General features: G+C 44.9%; 1 protein-coding gene across 1 annotated transcript in view; it reads right to left on the minus strand.

Moving 5' to 3' along the window:
• Positions 1-26,173, minus strand: part of pmfbp1 (polyamine modulated factor 1 binding protein 1) — an 840,874-nt gene that overhangs the window by 350,086 nt on the left and 464,615 nt on the right.

Here is a 26,173-nt window from a genome sequence, read left to right on the forward strand (position 1 = left end):
GATGGACCACCCGGCATCGACCTCGGCACCAGCTATGGACATGGCAACGGCACACCCAGCCCAGTCGACCATGCAAAGTCCTCCTCACCAACATCTGGGGACTTGTGCCAAAATTGGGAGAGCTGTCCCACAGACTAGTCAAGCAACAGCCTGACATGGTCATACTCACAGAATCATACCTTTCAGCCAATGTCCCAGATTCCTCCATCATCATCCCTGGGTATGTCCTGTCCGACCGGCAGGACAGACCCACCAGGGGTGGCAGCACAGTGGTATACAGTCGGGAAGGAGTGGCCCTGGGAGTCCTCAATATTGACTCTGGGCCCCATGAAGTCTCATGGCTTCAGGTCAAGCATGGGCAAGGAAACCTCCTGTTGATTACAACCTACCGCCCTCCCTCAGCTGATGAATCAGTACTCCTCCATGTTGAACACCATTTGGAAGAAGCACTGAGAGTAGCAAGGGCACAGAATGTACTCTGGGTGAGGGACTTCAATTTCCATACCAAGAGTGGTTCGGTAGCACCACTGCTGACCGAGCTGGCCGAGTCCTGAAGGACATAGCTGCCAATCTGGGCCTGCGACAGGTGGTGAGAGAACCAACACGAGGAAAAACCTACTTGACCTCGTCCTCACCAATCTACCTGTCGCAGATGCATCTGTTCATGACAGCATTGGTAGCAGTGCCCACCGCACAGTCAGTGTGGAGATGAAGTCCCATCTTCACACTGAGGACACTCTCCATCGTTTTGTGTGGCAGTATCACCGTGCTAAATGGGATAGATTCAGAACAGATCTAGCAGCTCAGAACTGGGCATCCATGAGGCGCTGTGGGCTATCAGCAGCAGCAGAATTGTATTCCACCACAATATGAAACTTCATGGCCTGGCATATCCCTCTCTCTACCATTACCATCAAGCCAGGGGACCAACTCTGGTTCAATAAGGGGTGCAGGAGAGCGTGCCAGGAGCAGCACCAGGCCTCCTAAAAATGCAGTGCCAACCTGGGGAAGCTGCAACACAGGACCACAAGCATGCTAAAAAGCAGAAGTAGCATGCTATATAGACAGAGCTAAGCGATCCCATAATCAACGGATCAGATCTAAGCTCTGCAGTCCTGCCACATTCAGTCGTGAATGGTGGTGGACCATTAAACAACTGAAGGGAGGGGGAGGCTCCATGAATATCCCCATCCTCAATGATGGCGGAGCTCAGTATGTGAGTGCAAAAGACAAAGCTGAAGCCTTTGCAACCACCTTCAGCCAGAAGTGCCGAGTGGATGATCCATCTCAGCCTTCTCCTGAGGTCTCCACCACCATAGAAGCCAGTCTTCAGCCAATTCATTCACTCAACGTGATATCAAGAAATGGCTGAGCGCACTGGATACAGCAAAGGCTGTGGGCCCCGACAACATTCCGGCTATCATGCTGAAGACTTGTGCTCCAGAACTGGCCGCGCCTCTAGCCAAGCTGTTCTGGTACAGCTATAATACTGGCATGTATCTGACAATGTGGAAAACTGCCCAGCTATGTCCTGGCCACAAAAAGCAGGATAAATCCAATCTGGCCAATTACCACCCCATCAGTCTACTCTCAAATCATCAGCAAAAGAGCTGAATTCCAGAGGTGAGGTGAGAGTGACTGCCCTTGACATCAAGGCAGCATTTGACCGAGTGTGGCATCAAGGAGCCCTAGTAAAACTGAAGTCAATGGGAATCAGGGGGAAAACTCTCCACTGGCTGGAGTCACACCTAGCACAAAGGAAGATGGTGGTGGTTGTTGGAGGTCAATCATCACAGCCCCAGGACATCGCTGCAGGAGTTCCTCAGGGCAGTGTCCTAGGCCCAACTATCTTTAGCTGCTTCATCAATGATCTTCCCTTCATCATAAGGTCAGATGTGGAGATGTTCACTGATGACTGCACAGTGTTCAGTGCCATTCGCAACTCCTCAGATAATGAAGCAGTCCAATGCCCACATGCAACAAAACTTGGACAACATTCAGGCCTGGGCTAATAAGTGGCAGGTAACATTCGCGCCACACAAGTGCCAGGCAATGACTATCTCCAACAAGCGAGCTTCTAACCACCGCCCGATGACATTCAACGGCATTACAATCGCCGAATCCCCCACCATCAAGATCCTGGGGGGTCACCATTGACCAGAAACTTAACTGGCCCAGCTACATAAATACTGTGGCAACAAGAGCAGGTCAGAGGCTGGGTATTCTGCGGCGAGTGTCTCACCTCCTGACTCCCCAAAGCCTTTCCACCATCTACAAGGCACAAGTCAGGAGTGTAATGGAATACTCTCCACTTGCCTGGATGAGTGCAGCTCCAACAACACTCAAGAAGCTGGACACCATCCAAGACAATGCAGTTAATAGGAGGAGGAGGCTCCAAAAATATCCCCATCCTCAATGATGGTGGAGCCCAGCACGTGAGTGCAAAAGACAAGGCTGAAACATTGCAACTATCTTCAGCCAGAAGTGCCGAATGGATGATCCATCTCGGCCTCCTCCTGAGGTCCCCAGCATCACAGATGCCAGTCTTCAGCCCATTCAATTCACTCCACGCGATGTCAAGAAACGGCTGAAGACACTGGATACTGCAAAGGCTATGGGCCCTGACAACATTCCGGCAATAGTACTGAAGACTTGTGCTCCAGAACTAGCTGCGCCCCTAGCCAAGCTGTTCCAGTACAGCTACAACGCTGGCATCTACCCGGCAATGTGGAAAATTGCCCAAGTATGTCCTGTCTACAAAAAGCAGGACAAATCCGACCCGGCCAATTACCGTCCCATCAGTCTACTCTCAATCATCAGCAAAGTGATGGAAGGTGTCGTCGACAGTGCTATCAAGCGGCACTTACTCAGCAATAACCTGCTAACTGACGGCCAGTTTGGGTTCCGCCAGGGCCACTCAGCTCCTGACCTCATTACAGCCTTGGTCCAAACATGGACAAAAGAGCTGAACTCAAGAGCTGAGGTGAGAGTGACTGCCCTTGACATCAAGGCAGCATTTGATCGAGTGTGGCATCAAGGAGCACTAGCAAAACTGAAGTCAATGGGAATCAAGGGGAAAAGTCTCCATTGGTTGGAATCATACCTAGCAAAGGAAGTTGGCTGTGGTTGTTAGAGGTCATTCATCTCAATCACATGACATCACTGCAGGAGTTCTTCAGGGCAGTGTCCTAGGCCCAACCATCTTCAGCTGTTTCATCAATGACCTTCCCTCCATCATAAGGTCAGAAGTGGGGATGTTCGCTGATGATTGCACACTGTTCAGCACCATTCGAGACTCGTCAGATACTGACGCAGTCCGTGTCCATATGCAGCAAGACCTGGACAACATTCAGACTTGGGCTGACAAGTGGCAAGTAACATTCGCACCACACAAGTGCCAGGCAATGACCATCTCCAACAAGCGAGACTCTAACCATCTCCCCTTGACATACAATGGCATTACCATCGCTGAATCTCCCACTATCAACATCCTGGGGGTTACCATTGATCAGAAACTGAACTGGACTAGCCATATAAATACTGTGGCTACAAGTGCAGGCCAGAGGCTGGGAATTCTGCGGCGAGTGTCTCACCTCCTGACTCCCCAAAGCCTTTCCACCATCTACAAGGCACAAGTCAGGAGTGTGATGGAATACTCTCCACTTGCCTGGATGAGTGCAGCTCCAACAACACTCAAGAAGCTCAACACCATCCAGGACAAAGCAGCCCGCTTGATTGGCACTCCATCCACCACCTTCAACATTCACTCCCTCCACCACCGGCGCACTGTGGCTGCAGTGTGTACCATCTACAAGATGCACTGCAGCAACTCGCCAAAGCTCCAACAGCACCTTCCAAACCCGCGATCTCTACCACTTAGAAGGACAAGGGTAGCAGACGCATGGGAACATCACCACCTACAAGTTCCCCTCCAAGCCACACACCATCCTGACTTGGACCTGTATCGCCGTTCCTTCACTGTCGCTGGGTCAAAATCCTGGAACTCCCTTCCTAACAGCATTGTGGGTGTACCTACACTATATGGACTGCAGCGGTTAAAGAAGGCGTCTCACCACCACCTTCTCAAGGGCAACTAGGGATGGGCAATAAATGCTGGCCTTGCCAGCGACGCCCACATCCCATGAACGATTTTTTAAAAAGTTGGGGCACGTGCTGTTGGTGCACTGCTGGTTATGGACCTAAAAATAGATTATAACCAATTTTCATGCCAATGACTTTGACCTAGAAGCTAGAGAAATGAGACAAAGATGAAGAAGGGTATTTTTAAATTTTTGAACTTTGCAAATCCGCTGAACCCTCTTATTTTTCTCTCTTCTTCAGGTCTTTATGCAAGTAATTCACTGCTTGCATAAAAACTACTGAATTAACATCTAGGCATCCTTTGAAAATTTAAAATCTGTTACTGCAAAACACGGTCAAAGTTACAATGTAATTTTGTTCTTTGATATTTATTTCATTTTAAAGTTAACCTTTCAGACCGAGATCCGCATTTTCCACAGAGCCAGGAGAGCAGCAGCGAGGTGGTGAGTGGTAGCGGCACTAAGAGATAAGCAGCAAGCAAAGGGTTAAGTGAAATATGGGGACCTTACTGTGGGTAAATAGTGAAAGATTATTTCCATTGGTGGGAGAATGGGGAACTAGGGAACGGTAAACAAGGATCCCCACTGGAAGAAACAAGGGGGAAGGGAGGAGGAAAGTTCTTGAGCTGAGGGCTATTAGACCATAAGATACTTACCACATGCGGTGATTGAGGCAGAGAGAGGGAATGGGATATATATTTGAGAAGGAGGAAGATAAAAAGATCTTTGGGGGAGGGGGGGGGGGGGATGGGGTTAAAGGAGAGCGCCTGACCCGGGGGCCAAATGGCCTCCTCCTGTGCTGTAATTTCTATAATTCTATGAAAACTTTTCTTTATTGTGTCCGAGGCCAGGGACTGGTTTAGAAATGTTGGTGCTGAGCTGAGTTTAGAATGATGTGCCCTGTGAGAAAAGCCCCAAACACCGAGCCTGCTGCCCTTCATGCGGTGTGAAGTCCAAGTATAGATCAGCTCTGACTGAGGCTCCCAGTTCTGAGTTGTCACCTTCACACGGAAGCGGAGTCCAAACCAGAGTCCAAAGAGACAGGGAGAGATATCGGGCCTGTTAAAAGTAGTCGACTGGGGAGCCTAACCGCACCTTGTGCAGTGCAGGGTGATTCAGACTACGGTTTCAGGGTGAATATCAGCGGGTTATATGATTACTACAAGTTACAGGTAGGACATTACACCTATTACTACCAGTTACATAAAGACTATCAGTGTGTTATTGTACTATTGTTGGTTATGAGGAGAATCCGAGTGTGACCACTTTACTATGTTATCAGTGCAATTTCATTGAGTTACCATTAGTTACTGATGGAATCAAAGTTCTTTCCATCTCTGGTTTCCTCGCTACAAATTGCTTCCCCACCTTCGGATTCCCCACTCCCCGGTTTTCCCTCTCCTCCCCTTCCTTTACCCCTTTCCTCGCCCGCAGTTTCCCCTTTCCCCCACTCTTAGTTTTCCCTCTTCGCTTGCTCACGGGTGGCCTCCTGGTCCTTGGAACTTGTCACACAACGGCTGCTGGCACTACACCACGAGCAAAAATATTCAACTACAGGAGACCCAACCTTTATACAGTAAATGCAATATCATTTGTAGAAGTCATGTGATCAGATGTCATGTGATTGGGTATCGCATGGTCAGATGCCGTGGTCAGAATATCGCGTGATTAAACCTCCATGGATGCCTCAAATCAGAGTTAGCAACCTTAGTGAGAACTCCTGCCCCACTTTTAACTATAGTTCAGAAAAACCAATACCAACTGTAGCACTGGCAGGCTGGCGGAAACTGGTTAACTCAATACAGATGAGGATCAAAAACAGGTCAATCCCTGGTTTGCATGCCTCAGTGTCACAGGATCCAGTATATTAAATCATTGAACTAATTTGCTCCCCCCCACCTGAAGGTGTTGCTGAGCTACAGTTCCACAGTGCCAGTCATCCTCTGGCACCTCACCAAGTATCCATTATTCATGCTGTTCTCTTGACAATGAGTGTTGGGTGCCTACATAATTATAGAGGACATGACAGCTGTGCCTGATCCCGCCATGGCCCACATTCACGCACTGAGCATTTCCAATAGGGGTAAGTGAATAACTATTAGGAACAGGAAATGTGGCTGATATCCCTCTCACTGAGCCAGAGTTGCTGAGGCCAATTGTGCTCCTCTATTTAGTTCAGCTGATTCAGGCTGGGAATTGAGCAGGAAGATTTTTTATCTATTTATCCAATATGTTTCCCACAAGGAGGAAAGGAAAACCAGAGTGAAAATCATTTCAAAGTAGCTGTGGAGGCATCAGAACATTTACGCAACTTTTCATCTATGGATGCTGTGTGCTACGGAGAGACCAAGACAGGAAAAATACAAAAAATTCCTTTAAGATAAAAAAGATACGTCACTCTCAAACAAATAAGGTTGGAATGCAGTGAGGTCATCAGTCCATCTATTCAACCAACTCAGTCCATTTTCATTCATTTTTGCTTCAAATTCAAGCTTATAAAGGCTGACTTGCTGTCAAAAAAAGTGCAACTTCTCCATTAACTAGTTTACTTCTACTCTATTCAACCTTGTTGATGTCCTTTGTAACATTTGCATATTGAATTATCATTGGCCCGCAGGCATCTGTAAGGAATACCTATTATATTCACATGTGATCACATGCTGAGTTGTCATTGGCCTGCAGGCATCTGTAAAGACTGCTATTGTTTTGAAGACCCAGGCTGGGGTCCTAACTCAATCTTGTCCCCACTGTGCTGTATGATTGAGTTCACAGACCTGATGCTTCATAAAAGAGTTAAACTGTAATACTCCGTTGTCCTGCAAGTTATTATTTTTATACAAAGTGTGCAAAACAAGACATGGGGTTCAATTTTGTGGCCGCTGTCGGGCGGCTTTTCAGGCGGCCGGGGGCCGAAAATCGCCGAAAAAGCGGGTCGGGACCCCCCCCGTCTGATTCCCCGCCCCGTCCAACTTTTGGACCACCATTTCCCCGCGACCCGCTTCAGTCCCGGCCGCCGCTGGCGGGACTGGTCGTCGGCACACTAGTGACCAATAATTACCTTGTTGAAGAAGATTTTCCGGGGCCGTTGCGACTTTGGGGCTTTCCCCACATCAAACACGCCTGCGGGGAACCCCGCTGATGAGACCTGGCGTGAAGCTTGCCGGCTTGCTTGCTGTCAGCTGCAGGTCAAGGAAAGCTGCGATTTAAAGGGACAGTACTTGTATGTTGAAGGACCTTGTTGTTGCAGGTTTGGGGCTACTTCAAGGCTTGGGCACAGCTGTGGAAGGTTGGAGCCTCACACACTTCTCCAATGCGTTCTCCTGGGAAGCCCCTCTTGCCACACTCACTCAGCGCTTACTCAGCGGAGGCATCTGCGAGAAGCATGGGACACCTTTTTTTCCTTCCCTTCTTGCCATTACAGGATCTCCAGCAGCAGAGGCGGCAGTAGCAGAACCAGGAACAGCAGGATGAGCACCAGGCTGCTGCTCACTCACCTGAAGCTGCACAGGCCAGAAGGGGCCAGCGCTTGGAAGTGGCTTGAGAGCACCTTGCTGCGCTTTAGGGGGCCATGGGGACCCGTTTCTGCACTGGCAGTCCTACTCAGAAGGACTGCCATGAAGATCTGGTTTCTCTGTTCAACAGATGGCCAATGCTCCTCAAGAGATGTCATTCTCTTATGAGCACTCACCATGTTTTCTGTACCCTGGCGAGTTATCTCCTCCATGGAGGTTGCCAACCTTTCCATGGTGATGCGTTCATGCGCCAATGACTCCACAAAGGCTCTGCTCATGGTCGCTATGGACTCCTCCATTCGCTCCACACTCGCAGCGACCCTGGAGACAAAACCTGCCAGAGACTCCTGCATCTGTGCATGGAGATCCATCTCCTCTTCTCTTGCGGATGGACCCAGAGGCAGAGGGTCGACATGCAGCACAGCTGAGCTGAGCTGGCAGAGTCCTGTGCCCTCCGACGAGGACTCTCCGCTGCTGTCCCTGTCTCCAGAATCTGCTGAGGCTCACTTGTGAGCTGTGAAACACCAGGTGACAACACTACTCTATGTCCCGAAGGTCCCCCCGAGGTGTGAGTGTCTGTGCTGGTGCTGGGTGCGCTTACTTCTGCTGACACTGTGCCCTCAGAGGTTGGAGCTTCCTCTGAGGAGTCTGGCTGCACAGCCTCTTCCTCCTCCACAGTGAGGATGGGGGCTCTGGATGGTACTGTGGGGAAGTAAAGGAAGGAGTTAGAGATGTAATGCCAAGGTTCTTCTGGTGACTCCCAGCGAGTTGGCATCTGCTGACACCTGCATCCATGCAGCATTGGTCTCAGTGGAAGGCCTCTTCCTCCCGGACCTAGGGAAGAAGACCTCCCTGTGGGCCCTAACCCCATCCAATAATGCCTGCAGTGAAGCCTCGTCGAATTTGAAGGCAGCTCGGGGTCTGGCACTGGCCACAGCTGCTGCAGGCTCCTCTGCCATCCTGTATGGTTCGTTTGGAAGCCTTCAGAGGATGCAGTGCTTGCTATGGACCTTGAAAGCACCACGAATGATGACATCATAATGTGGGGATTTCTGACTCGAATTGGACAATTAGCAAGGCTTCCCACATGTTGGGAATTAATTGGCCAATTGAGGGAAAATTGCGTGGAGCTGGCTGACACTTTTTTATGTGTGTCAGAAACCCCACATTTGGGGAAACCCAACCATTTCCCACAGAAGCCGAAAATCGGGGCCATGGTGTCAGAACAGGGATTTGAAATGGACATCGTTGGAGCTCCCTTACCTCGAATGAATTGGGAATCTTTGAACTTACATAGAGAATGGAGCAAGTTCAAGCAACACGTGGAGTTAATGTTCTCAGGTCCATTGAAAAGCAAAGGGGAGGAAGAAAGGTGCAGCTACCTACTCCTGTGGATCGGAGAAAAAGGGAGAGACATTTTTAACACATGGTCTCTCACCGTGGATGAAGCAAAGGTACTGAAAAGTTATTTTGACCGTTTTGAAGCATATGTGATGCCCAAGACAAATACGATATTCACTCGGTACATTTTCAGGAGAAAGTACAAGGAGCTAGTGAGTCGTTTGAACAGTTCGTGACTGAGTTAAAACTGCTGGTAAAAGACTGTGCATATGCAGATAAAGATGAGATGGTCAGAGTGTTTGGAATACATTCAGCTAAAGTGAGAGAGAAACTTTTGAATGTTGGGTCCGGGCTAACGCTGGACAAAGCTATGGACATAGCTAGATCGCACGAGATAGCCCAAGCACAGTTGAAAACCATAACCGGCACCATGAGCAGCTCATGTGAACAGACAGTGCACGCAGTTAATAGACACACACCAAAGAACACCGCCCACAGAGTGTTTGAGAACAGAAAGAATATAGAGTTCTAAAAATGAGCAACACAGACATAAAACGCTTCAAAAACTGTGGATATTGTGGAAACAAGGTGCATGGAGAAAAGGAGCAATGCCCTGCCAAAGGAAAGCAATGTGCTAAATGTGGTAAATGGAACCACTTTGCTAAAGTTTGCAGGACTGTTTTTCGAAAAGCAGTACACACAGTGAGTGACAGCCATATGCCAGATAGAGAGCCAAATGCAGATATTGATTCTGTGTCACAGAAAAAACAGATTTCAGAGACTGAGCAAGCTTTTGCCGATATTGAGATAGGAAAACAGGGCAAAGAGCTTAAGTTTAAACTAGACACTGGATCTCAGGTTAATGTAATTCCTCTGAGTGAGTATCACAGCTTGAAGGATGAGTGTGAGCTACAGCCCACCTCACACAGACTGACCGGCTATGGGGGTGAGCAGCTCATTGTAAAAGGCACATGCGTGATGAAATGCAAGTACAAAGAAAGCGACATGATGTTGGACTTTTACATTGTTGACACTCGAGCACCTCCAGTGCTAGGTCTAAAGGCATGTTTAGACATGGACCTCGTCAAGCTAGTGCTATCATTGACAGCACCAGTTGAGAAGCAGACAGTCATGGAGGAGTTTGCTGATGTTTGCAAAGGAATCGGACTATTCCCAGGTGAATGCACTATTCACCTTGACCCAGCAGCAACCCCTGTGGTTTGCCCACCGAGAAGGATACCCCTTGCTCTACGTAGTCGCCTGAAGGAGGAGCTGCAGAGCATGGAGAATACAGAAATCATCGTCCAGGAAACAGAACCGACAGAGTGAGTCAACGCGTTAGTAGTGGTTGAGAAACCACGTACAGGCAAGCTCAGAGTCTGTCTCGACCCCAGAGATTTGAACAAGGCTATCAAACGCCCTCACTACCCTCTACCAACGCTAGATGACATCACACCCAAGCTAGTGGGAGCACGTTACTTCAGTGTAATGGACGCACGATCAGGATACTGGACTATCAAGCTCACGGAAGAGTCATCTAAGCTAACAACGTTCAACACACCATTTGGATGCTACCGATTTCTGTGTTTACCATTTGGTCTTATCTCAGCTCAGGATGAATTCCAGCGGAAGATCGACGAAACCTATGAAGGTCTCGACGGAGTAGTCGCAATCGTAGACGACATCCTCATCTATGGCAGGAATAGAGAGGAACATGACAGGAACCTCCATGCGATGCTACAAAGATCACGGGAGAAAGGTATCCGGCTCAACCCCGAGAAAAGCATAATCGGATCCACCGAGATCAGTTATTTCGGGCATCGCCTCTCAACTGATGGCATTAAGCCGGATCCAGAGAAAATCTCCGCCATCAAGAAGATGGAGCCGCCGAAGAACCGCGCAGAGCTAGAGACAGTACTAGGCATGGTTAACTATTTAGCCAAGTTTGCCCTGAGCCTCTCCGAAATCAACGCACCCATGTGTCAGTTGCTCAAACAATCCAATGAGTTCCTGTGGGACAAACAACACGACACAGCATTTCTGAAAATGAAAGACCTAATCACCAGAGAACCAGGACCAGTTCTTGCCTACTTCGACCCCAACAAAGAGCTCAGACTACAAGTGGACGCGTCAAAGTACGGACTAGGCGCAGTATTACTGCAAGAAGGAAAGCCCATCGGCTACGCTTCCAGATCTCTCTCAGACAATGAAATCAATTATGCTCAATTCGAGAAAGAGCTATATGCAATTCTGTTTGGATGTAAGCATTTCCACCAATACGTCTATGGCCGACAAGTCATTGTAGAATCCGACCACAAGCCCCTCGAGTCAATCATGAGGAAACCACTAGCCGCAGCCCCACCAAGGCTACAGAGAATGATCTTTCAGCTACAGAAGTACGACTTCACAATCATTCACCGTCCAGGCAAAGACATTCCTGTCGCAGACACGCTCTCTAGAAAGTCTCTTAGCTACCAGGACAGCAGCCTCAGTGAAGGCATGGATGTGCAGGTGCACATGGTGTACAACAGCTTACCTGTGAGTGACTCAAAACTGAAGGAGGTCAGAGCAGAAACAGAGAAAGATGCACAACTCACACTGCTGAGCAAAGTCATACATGAAGGATGGCCTGAGGAAAGGAGGAAATGCCCTCAGAGCATATCTGAATTCTGGAACCACAGAGACGAACTGTCACAAATCAACGGAATCGTTTTCAAAGGGGAGAAAATCATCATTCCTACCAGTCTCAGAGAAGAGATGTTGACAAAAATTCATGCTGGACATATGGGTATGGAAAAATGCAAACAAAGAGCACGTGACATTATGTTTTGGCCCGGAATGTGCAAACACATTGAGGACATTGTCGGAAAATGTTCCATTTGTCTAGAATGCCGCCCATCAAATGTCAAAGAGCCCATGATACCTCACCGTATCCCAGACAGGCCCTGGCAGGTCGCGGCAACGGATCTGTTCACATGGAACAACGAGGACTACATAGTGACTATTGATTACTACAGCAGATTTTTTGAACTGGACAAGCTTCACAGCACCACATCTGCAGCTGTGATCCACAAGCTAAAGGCAGCCTTTGCCAGGCATGGCATTTTAGAGACTTTAGTCTCAGACAATGGCCCCCAATACAAATCAAAAGAGTTTGAGTCGTTTGCCAAGGCATGGGATTTCACACATGTCACATCAAGCCCACATTACCCTCAAAGTAATGGCCTTGCTGAAAAAACTGTCCAGATTGCAAAAACACTCATGGACAAAGCCAAAGCGGACAAAAGAGACCCCTACATCAGTCTCCTTGAGTACCGCAACACTCCGGTTGACAACTTCAAGTCACCAGCACAGCTGTTGATGAGCCGCAGACTTCGCTCAATCCTTCCAAGCACCAACCAGCAGCTGCAGCCAGAGGTCGTCAGCTGCAAGCAAGTGCATGCAAAACGTGTACAGAGACAGCAACACCAAAAGAGATATTATGACAGGTCAGCTAGACTACTGCCGCCGCTGCACAATGGCGAATCTGTCAGCATCCAGGAGCATGCTCAGTTCCATACCACACAAGGTCGGGATGAGAGGTCAAGCCTAGAGTTATCCTTGACTTGTGAACTGTCAAAGGGTGTAGGCGGATCGCTGCCCTAAAAAAAAAACTGTACATCGTTATTGAAACGTTGAGATGTTTTCAGTGCTAGTTAAATGCTGAGTTTACTTATATGTTTATGCTACCGAGAACATTATGTAGAAGAAAGGTTTAAAAGTAATGCATAACATTTTTCTTTTAAAAGGGGATGTAACATTTGGATATTGAATTATCATTGGCCTGCAGGCATCTGTAAGGAATACCTTATATTCACATGTGATCACATGCTGAGTTGTCATTGGCCTGCAGGCATCTGGAAGGACTGCTATTGTTTTGAAGACCCAGGCTGGGGTCCTAACTCCATCTTGTCCCCACTGTGCTGTATGATTGAGTTCACAGGCCTGATGCTTCATAAAAGAGTTAAACTGTAATACTCCGTTGTCCTGCAAGTTATTATTTTTGTACAAAGTGTGCAAAACAAGACATCCTTGACATCTGGATATCGCAGGACTGGACAACTGATCGGAATCCACTGGTCAAAATCGGAAAGAAGAGGGACAATGTATTTGGGGACATGGAGATAAGAACTTTGGTGGATAGAAGCTTGTCATGCTGACCCACATCTTAAAGGATGGCCTGCATTATTTTGGAGTTGAATTTTGAGAGGCTCTAGTACACAGGTACAAAAAGCAATTAAAAAGGCTAATGGAATGTCAACCTTTATCTCAGGGGGTTAGAATACAAAAGTGAGGAAGTGATGCTTCAGTTGAACAGACCCTTGGTCAGATTCCCATCTGGAGGACTGAATTCAGTTTTAGTCACTGCAGCTCAGGAAAGATATATTGGCTTTGGAAGGTGTACAGCACAGATTCACCAGCATTATGGTTAAATTATGAGGAGAGGTTGGTTTGTATGACCTACTCCTGTTCCTCTGTTCCTTCATTATGGGACTTGGCCCTTCAACCATGTTTCTCAAAAAAAATCCTCAGTATCAAGACTAACATTTCAGCAATGGCTCTATATTTTATTAAATATGATAAATGGAATACCACTTGCAAGCAACCCAGACTCTGAATATTTCAGTCAAGTTTATATTAATTTGTGAAGCTTTGAGCTTCAATCTCACGTAGTTAAGAAAAAATGATTTAAATTTGGTCGTCTATCGCTTTCTTCTGGGTGAAGATCTGGATTGTTAAGGGTTAAATGCTTTGTTTCCACGTGCGCGCACAGTATAATTTTAAAACCTTCTGCAGACAAAAAAACATTTACACATTTTGATTCCATTTATACTAGAATGTCTTCAGTTTCTCAAAGCTGGTCTGTATGCAATTCACATACCCTTTTCAAAGAATTTTATGCCCAATTATTGAAGCAAATCTGGAATAAAACATACTTCAAAGAAATGGCTGTTGCTATGGTGATTTGAGAGAGAAGCTGACTGCATATAGTCACATGTCCTGGGAACATAAAGTATTATTAAAAACCCACAGAATGCTGTCAGTTAACCTAAATAGCTGCAAGATATTATTGTGTCTCAATTGCAATTTTGGTATAATATTCAGGTTAGGCCATTTACAAAACATTTATTATGCAGAAGGAATTTGCCATTATATATACACTTTTCTGGCTTAGAAATTGGTTGATAACACGTCTGTTTTACAGGCGTATTACTGGCTCCAAAGTATCCAATGTGGCAGGCGGCGTGCACATTCTGCGCCAGATCCGCCATATTGGTTAGGACAGAAAAAGAGTGTCCAGGGCCTGCACCTGAAACAAGCTTTCGGACCTTTGCATATGCAAATAAGTAGCTTAATGCTGGTTTGAGGCATCCTTTGCAAAAGTGCTCTGCCCTGAACGCAACTAGCGCTGGCCCAGCTGTGTTCAGGAAAACGTGGTCTACATGAGACTGCCACCAAAAAGGTGTTTGTTAAAAATACTTGCCTAAAGCAGCACCCCGCCCCACCCCCCACTCCTGATCACTCCCCTCCTTCCCGATCACCTCCCTCCCTCCTGATAGCCAGCAGGAGAGGTTTAAGAAAGAGAAAAGGGAAAGTGAAAAGAAATAAGAAAGGAAAGATGCTAAGTAGCAGAGGACAAATGAATTAATGGAGGATAAGAATAAGGAAAGGAGGGATTTGGAATAAGAGAACCTGTTGAGGGGAAGACGCTATTGGAGAAACACACACATACCTGTCGAGGGATGGGTGGCGGGGGAGAATCCTGTTGCAGAGCCATCGCAGGTTCTGATTGGAGTGGGAGAGACAGTTGCTGTCATTGCTTAGCAAGCCCTCACTATAATGCACTGCACCCTCCTAATTACTTTGAGCATACCATAGCAGATCCACTAGTTTATATACTAATAATAATTTAAAGTTAAATATATTTTTGAGCAAGCTATTTCAAAATTTGCCATTGCTCATTTGCAAGAATTGATATCTGTTCATATTTTTGTAACTATAAATATATCTATTTATTAACTATCTTATTTATTTGATACATTTGTTATTTGTTATATTATAGTTAAAATGAATGCAACTGTAGTGCTAATACCTGAATATTAAAGTATTGTAGGAGACAGACTATTTGAATGATAGTATTTTAAGCCTAGGTGCAGGTACACACTAAAACAAATAATATGTCTGGCAATATGTCTTGAAAACAACAGTTCTTAGATTACTGCTTTGCAGGTAACAAAGGCTATAAATATAAGATACATGGTAGGATTTGTAGTTTCATTCTTGCTGTAAATCTATGAAGCATTAAGCATTGTATCTGTGGTTATCCAGTAATAAGAGCCACATGTTATTTCTTCATCTGCATTTTGTTACCACACTTTATGAGATGATGTTGAGTTTTAAACACCATTCTAATGTTGCTTTTTATAGTGTAGTTTTGGGGCAGTCATCTTGTGTTTCATTAGTTACTCATCCCTTTTGCACATAGGGTGATCATGTTGTTTGTTAATCACAGGATAGCAAGAAATGCATTAATGTAAAGTATTGCTTCAAAGTTAAAAACTCTTCATTGTTCCAATGATATTTTTATAGTTCTTCACATTATAACACTGACATTTCTGCAGGGGTTCTTCCAATCTCCTACAGTAACTTCCATGGGAAATTGGCAGAACCCCCCAGAGAAACAGTGGGAGACTGGAGGAAATCCCTTGGAATTTCAGCAATGATGTTTGCTGCTTGACAGTTATTTCATTAAACAGGATAAGCAGAGAAGCATGGAAATTATAGGACAATAATCCAAAGAGTTCAGATGACATCATCAACTGCAGGATTAGATTACTTTCTTAAATTTGCTTACAGGTATCCATTATCATTTTTAATATATACCATACAGCAAATTTCCATCTCAGAAGTATTTCTCATAGAACTGTGGGGGTCAGTTTCTTTGATGTGGAGGTTTTTCATGTTGTAACTTGATAGTGCTGCATGACAAAGAACAAACAATATTACCATGTTTACTGTGAGGGATTTGAAGGTGATATTATCCTGCCAAAGCAGATATTCGCATAGTGTGAGAAGTTCCCATGGTGATGCTCATCATTAATCAGAAGAAATAGCACATCATAATACATTTAAATAGTACTATTCAATCACCTTCGGATTGCACATGGGAAATTAAAACCAACTGTAGTCTTCAGGTGAAGCAGAGTTAGAAGGTGGAGGTGCAGGGTGTGCAGATGTAATTCAGCCCCCATTTTAAAGTCATACATTCGCTCCTTATTCAGGAACATAGCAACTGGAGTAGGCCATTCAACCCTTTGAGCCAGTTCCACCATTCAATTAGATCACGACTAATCCTACATCAACATTTACCTGCCTTTGCTCCATATCCCATTACCTAACAAATATCAATCTCAATCTTGAAGATTTCAACTGACCCAGCATTCACAGCTTTTTGGGAATAGAGTCCTAGATTTCCACTACCTTTGTGTGACTAAGTGCTTCATGATCTCACTCCTAAATGGCCTAGCTCTAATTTTAAGATGATGTCCCTTTGTTCTGGATTCCCCCACCAGAGGAAATAGTTTCTCTGTATCTATCTTATCGAATCCCTTTATCATTTTAAAGGCCTTGACTAATTCACCCCTCGACCGTTGAAACTCAAGGGTGTAGAAACAAAGTTTATGCAACCTGTCCTCATAATTTAACCCTTCTGGTGGATCTGTGCTGTGCCCACTTCAAGGTTAATACAGTATATCTTTCCTGAGGCGGTGTGATCAAAACTGAACACAGTACTCCAGATGAGGTCTGAATCATCACTTCTTCAATTCTGTATTCTAACCCACTTGATATAAGCCTTTTTGATTACTTTCTGTACCTATTCAGTAGCTTTTTAGTGATTGTGCACATGGACACCAAAATCCCTTTGCTCCTCCATAGCTCCTAGTCTCTCATCTTTAAGAAAATATTCCGATTTGTCTTTCTTGGATCCAAAGTGTATGACCTCACATTTCTCCACATTGAACTCCACCTGCCATAGTTTCCCCACTCACTTAGTCGGTCTATGCCCCTTTAGAACTTCCTGCTCCCATCTATACAACTTACTGTGCCTCCTAACTTACTGTCATCTGCAAACTTGGATGGACAATTGTCTATTCCTTCATCCAAGCCATTGATATATATGGTGAAATGCTGAGGCCCTGGTACAGATTCCTGAGGAACACCACATGCCACATCACACCAATCAGAGAATGTTCCCTTTATCCTTACTCTGTTTCCTACCTCCCAACCAATTTACCAGCCCATACACAAGATTACCTCCAATTCCATGTTGTTTCATTTTTGTTGATAATTTCTTGTGCGGAACCTTATCAAGTACCTTCTGGAAGTCCATATAGACAAAATCCATAGACACTCCTCTATCCACTAAGCTAGCAACCTCCTCAAAATATTCAACTAAATTAGTTAGACATGGCCTACCCATCACAAATCCAGGCTGACTCTCTATGATCAGCTCATACTTGTCCAAATGCTCAGTTACTCTGTTCCTGATGATAGTTCTGGGGAAGCTAATGGAATCTGATATAAAATTAACTGGTCTGTAGTTAGCTGGTTTGCAATGACATCTGCAGTTTTCCATTCCAAAGACACAATTCCTGAAGCTAAGGAGCTTATTTTTATATAATACTTTGATTTGATATTATTTATAGTTTAACAGCAAAACTTAGAGACATTTGGGAAGTAGAGTTGATTTGGGCATAGAAGTTTATCTGCAGCCAGGCTGAGGAGTTGGGAAATATAAAATTGAGGCTATATAGCAGGGGTGAAATTAAAAAGGAAATTAGGAAAGCAAAGAGAGGGCATGAAAAAATATTGGCAAGTAAAATCAAAGAAAACCCAAAGATGTTTTATAAATATATTAAGAGCAAGGGGATAACTAATGTAAAGGTAACCTGTATGTGGAGGCGGAAGACATAGGTACGGTTCTTAATGAATACTTTGCGTCTGTTTTCACAAAAGAGAGGGACGATGCAGACATTGCAATTGGGGAGGAGGAGTGTGAAATATTAGATGAAATAAACATAGTGAAAGGGGAAGTATTAAGGGGTTTAGCATCTTTGGAAGTGGATAAATCCTCAAGCCTGGATGAAATGTATCCCAGACTGTTAAGAGAAGTAAGAGAGGAAATAGCAGAGGTTCTGACCATCATTTTTCAATCCTCTCTGGCTACAGGTGTGGTGCCAGAGGACTGGAGGACTGCTAACATGGTACCATTGTTTAAAAAGGGAGAAAGGGATAGACTGAGTAATTACAGGCCAGTCAGCCTAACCTCGGTGGTGGGAAAATTTCTGGAAAAAATTCTGAGGGACAGGATAAATCTTCATTTAGAAAGACACGGATTAAACAGGGACAGTCAGAATGGATTTGTTAAGGGAAGGTCATGCCTGACTAACTTGATTGCAGTATTTTCAAACTCCAAGACCCTCACCCCACTTCTGCCAAATCACAGAAACCTTTCCCTAGTGTTCCCAAAGGTCGATTGCTACCAAAGCACAGAACGGACTCCAAGTGCAGCTAAGCCCCCCTCCCCAGTACTTCTAAAAATCAGATATCAACTTCCAACTAATTTATCTCACATACAAAACGCTAAAATGATCAGGGATAAAAATTAAGTATATAGGTAAAGGAATAACAAAATAAAAGCCACTCGTTTACAGTTATCACAAAATAATGAACATAACAGTGGTATTCAATCCCCGAAGCATCAGTAAAATTCCTAGGACGCCTGGGGTTATCCCCTACATGGCATAAACACGCCTCTTGTTATAAAACAGCACATCTCTTTAACTCACCTGAAGCAATTCACTTAAGAGATTCACTACTAATATATTAAAAAGTTTTTTGGGGGAATGTGACAGTTGACCAACTTAATCACCCCCTATGTGACACCCTTAACATTAATTTAAATAGGGTAAAGTATCACAGTCACAAGTCATGCCCGTAATGCACACTTTCCCCATTAGTTGCAGAGTGGCCTGTCTTCAAGTCTTAAGTGTAAACCTTTATTCTGTCTCAGCTCATTGCTCACTTTACTCACCGGAACAAATCTGAATGTAAAAGCTATTCTCTTCACTTTTAACTCATTATCAATTTGTATTTTCAAATTAAAATCGATGTATACATGGTGAAAATCCATTTTCTCATGGTTGCTGGTCTCCACAATGGTTGCTTGCTGCATTATAAAAAATAAGTGAATAAATCACTTTGAATTCCATGACCTTTTCTGATGGCGTTGTTTGGCCCTCCGATGTTTAAATCATTTTTTAAAATATCTAAATAAGTAACTCGGGCCCAATCCACAACTGAAATAAATAAATAACATACGCCCACGCTACTTCTGAAAGAAAGAAATAACTCGAGACTGCATCACTCCTGAAATAAATAAGTTGCGAGTTGCTCCGATGTTTTAATTAATAAATTAAACACTACAAGCAGAATCAGACTCTGTGCCATGTACTGCTCCACTTCTACAATATATTAATATATAAGTTGGTGGCCTACTCCAATCCTTCATCTTAAAATAACAAATTCTATATTTTAATCCTTCCTGTTGCTTTTTCCATTCTTATGATTAGCTTAGCCCAGACCCCCCCAGATCCTTGCCAGTAATAAATCAAAGTACGTCCCATTCCACCTCCACCTCCTAACAGCTATAGCACTTCAGTCTGCTTCAGGCCGTTTTCTCTCCCACTCGGCCACCCAGCTATTTTTCCACTTCAACCATGCTTCCAAGCCTACTACAAAGCTATCCACCTGAATACTGGGTCCTTTGCTTTTTGTGGTATATGTCAATGATTTGGACTTGAATGTAGGAAGTATGATTAAGAAGTTTGCAGATGATACAAAAATTGGCCGTGTGGTTGATAATGAAGAAGAAAGCTGTAGACTGCAGGAAGATATCAATGGACTGGTCGGGTGGACTGAACAGTGGCAAAGGGAATTCAATCCAGGGAAGTGTGAGGTAATGCATTTGGGGAGGGCTAACAAGGCAAGGCAATACAGAATAAATGGTAGGACACTGTGAAGTACAGAAGATCAGAGGGACCTTGGAGTGCATGTCCACAGATCCCTGAAGGTAGCAGGACAGGTAGATAAGGTGGTTAAGGTGGCATGCAGGATACTTGCCTTTATTAGCTGAGGCATAGAATATAAGAGCAGGGAGGTTATGGTTGAACTGTATAAAACACTAGTTAGGCCGCAGCTAGAATACTGCATGCAGTTCTGGTCATCACATTACAGGAAGGATTGCACTAGAGAGGGTGCAGAGGAGATTTACGAGGATGTTGCCTGGGCTGGTAATTTTAGCTATGAGGAAAGATTGGATAGGCTGGGGTTGTTTTCTTTGGAACAGATGCTGAGGGGAGACCTAATTGAGGTGTGCCAAATTATGAGGGGCTTAGATAGAGTGGATAGGAAGGACCTATTTCCCTTAGCAGAAAGGTCAATAACCAGGGGGCATAGACTAAGTACAGTAATTGGTAGGAGGTTTAGAGGGGAGTTGAGGAGAATTTTTTTCACCCAGAGGGTGGTGGGGGTCTGAACCTCACTGCCTGAAAGGGTAGTAGAGGCAGAGACCCTCATCACATTTAAAAAGTATTTGGATATGCACTTGAAGTGCCGTAACCTACAAGGCTACGGACCAAGTGCTGGAAAGTGGGATTAGGGTGGAGAGCTCTTTGTCGGCCGGCACGGACAAGGTGGGCCGATTGGCCTCCTTCTGTGCTGTAAATTTCTATGATTCTATGATCTATGATTAATTCAAAATTGCTTCATTCAAATTATCTGTTAATTCAAATAAGATCATGCAAAAAAACTCCTGGGTAGTTTTACTCACATTACTGGATAATTAGATTTTTTTTGACCAAAAAAAGACTGAATTAACAGGAGAAGACTATAACATGTAATATGACAAGAAAAATGCAGTGGTGGCAAAGTAATAAATTCTATCCGAGTATCAGCTTGACTCACTTGGTAGCACTTTCAACTCCAAGAACGTTTTGGGTTCAAGCCTCACTCCAGGACTGACACTAAAGGAGTGCTGCCTTTTGGATCAGACGTTAATCCGAGGCCCCGTCCACCTGCTCAGGTGGATGTAAAAGATTCCGTGGCACTATATGAAGAAGTGCAAGGCGTTTGCCCAGTATCCTAGGCAATATTCCTCCCTCAATCAAAAATGCAAAAAACAAATTATCTGATCATTTGCTGTTTGTGTACATATTGATTGCTATGCTTGCCTACAAAGCAACTCTGAGTGTAGTTCAAAAGAAATCCATTGGTTGTAAAGTGTTTTAGGATGTAAGGTGTTATATTAATATACGTTCTTTATTTTTAATCCACCATTGCTTGCCCTTAATTCCTTTCTGATTCTGAGTTGCTCTGTGTTAGTTCAGGTAAAACAGACATACAGCTTATAATTGTTAAATGAAAAATACATTTGGTTACCTATTTTCTATGCAAATAGCTAAATAACCATGTCTTGATAGGCTGCCTCTAACCATAAACTGATGTTGATGAATTTCTTAAAGTGCCCCTGAAGACTGCTGAGTTACACAATGAAAATAGGTGCAACTGATGAACTGGTCCAACCAACCATTCAAGAAGCAGCCTAATGCAGAGAAGACAGATGATTAGATCAGATTGCTGGCTGTTAACCACCTATGGGCGCCCATATAAACAATAGGTTTTTCTTGCAGATGTTCAGTTTATGCACTCATTAGACAAGTTGATCCTCCCCTGCCAAAAGAAAGATTCTTTGCAATATGCAGGCAGTCTGATGTAGTTGTGATGGCGCCAAGTTAATTTGATGGGACAAAGTGGCAAAGAAACTAAAAATTATGCCTCTGAAGGGAATAATTACTGGGGAATTAACAAAGCAATGTAGACCTAGCATATCTACCTTGAGGGCAGTGTTTGTTTTGCTACTGATTCGTGGTCCTGTCACTCCTCTTTACTCAACAGGTGTTCAAGGTTTGGCATACATTAGCTGTACTAATGTATATCATGTTAACAATTATAGGGTGGATCAAGTTACAGAGCTGAGCTCTGGGGATTAGCTACAAGCTTTGATAAACAGTGCACTCATCTACTCATTCTTTGGGTAATGATGCATCTAAACTAGTTGAGGCTTGTAACCAATTGGTTTGATTTTCATAAAGTTTTCTCCACGCTAGACATTTGCTACATGTGTAGATATTTATAAAACATAGTATTATACATGTATGCCAGCTCTTGTGCCTGTTTCAGACTAAAAGAAAATATGGAGAAACATTCTGATTAACTATTTCCAAAAGCCTTGCCCATTTGCAGCGTTCTTTCTTGATCCATCTTGTCTGCTGATAACGCTCCTGTGAAGTGCCTTGGGGTGCTTTACTACGTTAAAGGTGCTGTACAAATGCAAGTTGTTTTTGTTATAAAAATGGAAATAGTAAAAATGTGTGTGTGTGCAAATTGTCAAAAAACACCCAAACAATACACCGCTGTACACTGATGTTTTAGTCTGATGCAGTTCTGACGAAAGGTCATCGACCTGAAATGTTAACTCTGTTTCTCTCTTCACAGATGCTGCCTGACCTGCTGAGTTTCTCCAGCATTTTCTGTTATTACTTCACCCCTGCTTGCTAGGCATGGGGCCATTATTACTCTCTCTCTCACCCATCTGAGCTTTACACATTATAGAAACTGCAATTTGCACATTTTATTCAAGTTCCCTTGTTCTTCCTACCATTATATTCAATGGTAGAAAAAACAAGTGCAATAGCAATTCTTACCATTTGTATCACCATTCATACTTAATGACACTTTGGGGGCGATTTTCCCAGCCCCGAGGAGGCAAAATCACAAAAAGTGAGGGCGGGTTCGGAACCCGCCTCTGCACAATTTTGCCGGAGGCGGGTTTGATGGGTGCGATTCAGTCTTGCCATCATCAGTCGGGAGAGGTACTTAAGACCCTTAAATAGTCGTTAAGGGCCTCTATAATCCTATTTTGACAGGCCTTTGTTATTTTGCTACATTTTGTGTATGTTGCACGACCCTCCTAAACTACGCTAGCTAATCCTGGCGGGTTGACAAGTGGGTGGCCTCCTCACAGCTGCAGCTCCACCATTAAAATGGACCTTTCATCAGGAAGCAGTTGCAGGTGGCAGAACTTTTGTTCCACAGGTCTTTCAGCACGTTTAGCAGGCCTACCGAAGTCGGAGGTGCTGCAGCTTCTATCTTTCAACTGTGGGACCTCCTTGGAAGACCCTCTCCCCGCTTGGCCTGAGCGCTTCCCCAACGGAGGTATCTGCCAGCAGCATGGGAACCATTTATTTCCTTTCGCCATGGACCTCAGATTCAGATGAGGAGCAGCCACAGCAGCAGCAGAACCAGGCAGCTCAGCAGCAACAGCAGCAGGAGCGCCAACCTCCTGCTCACCCACCTGATGCTGCACAGGGCAGAAGGCGCCAGCGCATGGAAGCACGTCGCCACAGGAGATACCCCCAATACAGGGTTTACAGACACAGGATGAGCTACCTCAACATCACTTGAGCAGCAGTACCAAAGGAGGCCGAGACTTTCGCGACAGGTTGTCGGAGGCATCTGCGCACTATTGCACCAACACCTGGAGCCCAGAGGAGCGGGTAGACACCCCTCACCAGTGGCTGTCAAAGTCACCACCGCACTCAAGTTTTTGCCTCGGGCCCCTTCCAGGGATCATCAGCAGGCATCAGCGGCACCCCCCAGTCGGCCGCCCACAGTTGCAGCACGCAGGTTACCGATGCTCTTTTTGCTAAGGCCCACAATTACATCCACTTCTCAAGGGATCAAGCAAGTGTAACCGCGCTAACAACAGAAAATGCTGGAAAAACTCAGCAGGTCAGGCAACATCCGTGGAGAGAAATTTGAGTTGACGTTTCGGGTCGCGCGTTCAGTTGGCTTTGCAAATATGGCAGGCTTGCCATTGGTGCAGGGTATCATAGACTGCACACATGTGGCCCTTAGGGCACCCCATCAAAACCCAGCAATCTTTGTCAACCGCAAGGGCTTCCACTCCCTCAACGCACAGCTGGTGTGTAACCCACAAGAAGGAGATTTTGCATGTTTGCGCCAAGTTCCGTGGTAGTTGCCATGACTCTTTCATCGTGCGGAATTGTAAAGTTCCTCCGCTCTTCAATCCGCCAAACCAACTTAACGGATGGCTCCTTGGTGACAAGGGCTACCCCTGAAGAAGTGGCTAATGACGCCGATCAGGAGGCCAGCTAACGAGGCTGAGGAGCGCTACAACGCCAGCCACATTTCGACCAGGTTCATCATCGAGCAAACCATTGGCTTGCTGAAGATGCGATTCCGGCAGATCAGGTGGAGCCCTGCAGTATTCAGCAGCCAGGGTCTCCAGAATGGTCATGGTCTGCTGTGCACTGCACCACATGGCACAGCATTATAGCTTGCAGCTTCCTGATAAGGCTCAGTTCATAGCCTCCTCAGATGAGGAGGAGGAGGACCAAGCGGCGGCGTATCGACCAGCAGCACGCGAGCACATGGCTGCCCGTGATGCACTCATCCTGGCCAGATTTGCATAGGTTGCCCATTGTGGCACTTGTGCTTGGCTCCTTCTTAACACATGATAGATAATGGACATGACTCTCTGGCCTCCTTTCACTCTGACCACCAACCTGACCACGCAAGTGTCGCGGAGCCCGAAATGTGGATCTGCCTAAGCCGAAATAACAGATGCCATCACGCCAACAGTTTGCCATCACCTAATTTTGATACATTCACACAGGGATGGCATTTCATCAATAAACAGAAACAATCACCCAACCTGCACACAGATCTGGAGGTTATATCCCTTGTCAGCTGGACCCACACAGCCTTGGTTTCTTTGGGAGGCCTCTTCCTCCCAGCGCCTCATCCGAGAACCTCGGGGAGGCCCTTGCCTTGGAGCTGGCCATTCTTGAAGGAGATAAAAGCTTGGAGGTGGTGCACCATCGACCAAAAACCAGTGAAATGAGCCAAGGCAGCAAGCAGCCCTTAAATGAAGCTGGATAAGTGACGTCAGCAGAGGCGAGTTTCAGTCCCAAAACACTAATTGGCCCAGGGGAATCCACACATCTGAAAGTAACTGGCCAATTAGGGGAAAATCGCAAATTTTTCCCACCTGACAGTGGAGGCGGGTTTGGAACCCACCCAAACTGAAACCCGCCTCCAATGAGAAAATCGTGCCCTTAAAGTGACAATTTTATGCTGGATCACGAAAAGGGGCAGTGCTATATAAGATCTATTTTTGAAAAAGTGAGCTCTGTATTTTCATTGGAGGAGCAAATGATCCAGTACAACTGTTGAACATAAATTAACAAAAAGCAAAGCACACATGGCAATCAAGTGCACACAAACAAGGAATGAGATAAACAGTCAAGCTGAAGAATCCGTTCAATAGGATAAATTTACAGCTCAGCATACGAGAAAGAAAACATTCCCAAGGAAGGTAAATTTTTACCCCATAAGTGGCATTTTAAAACTACAGTTGCAGTGCCGATATTGTGGAAATAAAACTGCCATTTCCAACTAGAATGAAGTTCTGCAAATATGACACCTAATCTTATTAAAACTAAAATATTGTTTCTATTTTTCATTCAAAGTACAGTTAATCATTTGAATATTATTACAGCATTTTGGACTAATAAAAAAATTTAATTCTTTGAAAAAAAATGTTAACATTTAATGCTATTAGATTATAATTCTTCATTTACATTCCTTTTGAGATTGGACTGACATCTGCTGAAATCAGGCCCCAAAATTGCAGCGTGTTGCCATCTCAAACTCGTTGATGGCTGCAGTAGAACTTCAAGTTGCCATCTCAAAGTCCAAAATGGTAATCCGAGTCCTTGTCCAATAGTTTGAGCCAAGTCCTTGAAACTAACTCTCAGCCCAAATACCAGGCACATCTCAAGAGCTAGTTTACGGCTATAGCACAATTTCAGTGAGTAATCCAAGTTAGATTTGTTTACAGTATGCAAGTAGAAAAAGGCAGGCAAAAGAATTTGAGAAGCAATTTCAAGTTGATATTGGTGGATAGATCGCTGAAGCCATCAGTAGTGTGCAGCAACAAAAAAGAGAGCAAACAGAATCTTGGGCTGCATATAG

This window comes from Somniosus microcephalus, chromosome 6 (genome assembly GCF_052327205.1).
Source record: "Somniosus microcephalus isolate GS21.2 chromosome 6, FLI_Smic_1.0, whole genome shotgun sequence".
Lineage (NCBI taxonomy): Eukaryota > Metazoa > Chordata > Chondrichthyes > Squaliformes > Somniosidae > Somniosus > Somniosus microcephalus.